This window comes from Physeter macrocephalus, chromosome 9, assembly GCF_002837175.3.
Source record: "Physeter macrocephalus isolate SW-GA chromosome 9, ASM283717v5, whole genome shotgun sequence".
Classification (NCBI taxonomy): domain Eukaryota; kingdom Metazoa; phylum Chordata; class Mammalia; order Artiodactyla; family Physeteridae; genus Physeter; species Physeter macrocephalus.
The window spans coordinates 82,917,085-82,920,818 of NC_041222.1; positions in this window are offsets into that span (position 1 = coordinate 82,917,085).

Genomic DNA, 3,734 nt, shown 5'->3' on the forward strand with positions numbered 1-3,734 from the left:
ATTCCTAGGAACATGCAACCTATCAAGACTGAATCATCAAGAAAGAAAATCTGCACAAACCAATATCAATAACATTTAAGCAGTAATTTAAAAACCTCCCAACAAAGAAAAGTCCATGAGCAGATGGTGTCACTGGTGAATTTTAATAAACATTTAAAGAAGAATTAATGCCAATTCTTCTCAAACTCTTCCCCAAAAACTACAGATGAAGAGAACACTCCCAAACTCATTTTACAAAACCAGCATTACTCTGATACCAAAGCCACTACAAGAAAAGAAAACTACATCCCTGGTGAATATAGATGGAAAAAAACTCATAAAAATATTAGCAAACCAAATTCAATTAACACATTAAAAGGATCATACACCATGATGAAGAGGGCTATATCCCTGGGATACAAGAATGATTCAACATACACAATCAATAAATGTGATAAATCACATTAATAGAATTAAAGATAAAAATCACACAATCCTCTCAATAGATGCAGAAAAAGCATTTGAAAAATTCAATATCCTTTCATGATAAAGATTCTCAATAAATTGAGTATAGAAAGAATGTACCTCAAGATAATAAAGGCCATATATGTTGAGCACACAGCTAACATCTTACCCAGTGGTGAAAGGTTGAAAGTTTTTCCTCTAAGATTAGAAATAAGACAGGCATGCCCACTCTCACCACTCTTATTCAAGAGAGTACTAGATGTCCTAGCCAGAGCAGTTAGTCAAGAAAAAGAAATAATAGGCATCTAAATCAGAAATAAAGAAGTAAAACTGTCTCTGTTTTCAGATGATCTTATGTAAAAATAATCCTGAAGACTCTGCTAAAAACTATTAGAACTAATAAATGAATTCAGTAAAGTTTCAGGATAATGTAAAATCAACATACAAAAATCAGTTGCACTTCTATACACTAACAAATGACCAATCTGAAAAAAAAATTAAAAAACGAATCCTATTTACAATAGTATCAAAAACAATATAATACTTAGGAATAAATTTAACCAAGGAGGTGAAATATCTGTACACTAAAAACTGTAAGACAGGGAATTCCCTGGTGGTCCAGTGGTTAGGACTCTGTGCTTTCACTGCCGTGGGCCCAGGTTTGGCCCCTGGTCAGGGAACTAAGATCCCACAAGTCACACGGTGCAGCCAAAAAAACAAAACCAAACAAACTGTAAGACATTGATGAAAGAAATTGAAGAAGACAAAAATAAACAGAAAGATGTTCCATATCCATGGATCAGAAGGATTAATATCATTTAAATATCCATACTACCCAATGCCATCTATAGATTCAATGCAATCCCTATAAAAATTCCAGTGGTATTTTTCACAGAAATAGATAAAACAATTCTAAAATTTGCATGGAAGCACAAAAGACCCTAAGTAGCCAAAGCAATCTTAGGAAAGAACAAAGCTGGAGGCATAATGCTCCCTGATTTCAAAGTGTATTTCAAATCCATAGTAATCAAAACAGTATAGTATTGGCATTAAAAAAGACACATTGATCAATGGAACAAAATGGAAAACCTGGAAATTAACCCATGCATATTAAGTCAAATAATATTTGACAAGGGAGCCAAGAATACTCAATGGGGAGAGAACAGTCTTCAACACATGGTGTTGGGAAAACTATATAACCACATGCAGAAAAATAAAATTGGATCCCTCCCTCACACCACTCACAAAAATTAACTCAAAATGGAACTAAAGACTAAAGATAAGACCTTATATCATAAAACTTCTAGAAAATAACAGAGGGAAGAAGCTCTTGACATAGATGTTGGCAATGATTTTTTATGACACTAAAATCACAAGCAACAAAAGCAAAAGTCAATAAGTGGCACTACATAAAACTAAAAACTTCTACATAACAAAAGAAACAACAAAATGAAAAGGAAACCTACAGAATGGGAGAAAATATCTGCTAATCATACCTAGGATAAGGAGTTAATATTCAAAATATAGAAAGAACTCATACAACTCAGTAGCAGAAAAAAGAAACAATCCATGTTTTAAAATGGGCAGAGAACCTGAATAGACATTTTCCCAAAGAAGATAGCCAAATGGCCAACATGTACATGAAAAGATGCTCAACATCACTTATCATAAGGGAAATGCAAATCAAAACCACAAGATATTACCTCACACCTGTTAGAATGGCTATTACAAAAAACAAAAGCAAAAAAAAAAAAGAGATAACAAGTGTTTTTAAGGATGGGAAGAAAAGGGAACTCTTGTGCACTGTTGGTAGGAATGTAAATTGGTACAGTCACTAAGGAAAACCATATGGAGATTCCTCAAAAAATTAAAAATAGAACTAAGGTATGACACAGCAATTCCACTCCCGTGTATGTATCCAAAGGTAATGAAATGAGTATCTCAAAGAGATATTTGCACTCTCATGTTCATTGCAGCATTATTCACAATAGCCAAAGTATGGAAACAACCTAAGTGTCCATCAATGGTAAAGAAAACATTATACACACATACATACACACACACACAAATGCATATACAATAGAATATTATTCACACATAAGAAAGAAGGAAATCCTGCCATTTGAGGCAACGTGGATGGCTCTTTAGGGCATTAGCCTAAGTGAAATAAACCAGACAAAGGCAAATACTGTATGATCTCACTTATATGTGGAATCTAATAAAACCAATCTCATAGAAACAGAGAGAGTATAGTGGTTGTTGCCGGGGCTTGGGGCCAGGGGAAGTGAGAGTTTGTCAAAGGATACACACTTCTAGTTTAATATTGAATAAGTTCTGGGGATCTAATGTACCTCATGGTAACTATAGTTAACAATACTGTATTATATACTTGAAAGTTGCTAAGAGAGTAGATCTTAAATGTTCTCATCACACAAAAAAAGGTAATCATGTGAGACAATTGAAGTGTTAACTGACCTTATTTTAGTAATCATTTTACAATAAATGTATATACAATCATCACATTGTACACCTTAAATTTACACATTATATATCAATTATGTCTCAATGAAGCTGGAAAAATAAAAATATAAATTTTTAAAAATAGAAAGTCATCTAATACACATATAAAAATATGGAATGAGAAACATATCATTTTGAAGCCATCAGAATAATGGATTCATGCAAGAAGCATCAGTAAATGCTAAGTGTAGTGGATGAATCTATGAGGAGCTAAAGGATATTTACATAGTCTCAAAGATTCCCCCCTCCAGGGAACTTATTAATATTAATGGAAAATAGAAACTTGACAGGGGAGAAACCTGGTAGACAGCAACCTTAAATGATCAAAGTTAATATAACTGGTAATGAAGTAAATCAATATCATAAGAGTTCTGATATGATGCACTTACAATACAAAGTCATTTCTATGGTTTTTTTTGAAAGAAAATTATCAGAATCTAATTATAAGGAAATATCAGACAAAAACAGACAGTCTACAAAATAACTGGCCCATACTCTTCATTTAAAATGTCATGAAGAGGAGAAGCTTCAAGATGGCGGAAGAGTAAGACACAGAGATCACCTTCCTCCCCACAAATACATCAGAAATACATCTACATGTGGAACACCCCCTACAGAACACCTACTGAAAGCAGGCAGAAGACCTCAGACCTCCCAAAAGGCAAGAAATTTCCCACGTACCTGGGTAGGGCAAAAGAAAAAAGAAAAAACAGAGATAAAAGAATAGGGACGGAAGGATAAAAACAAATACCGTATGCTAACACATATAT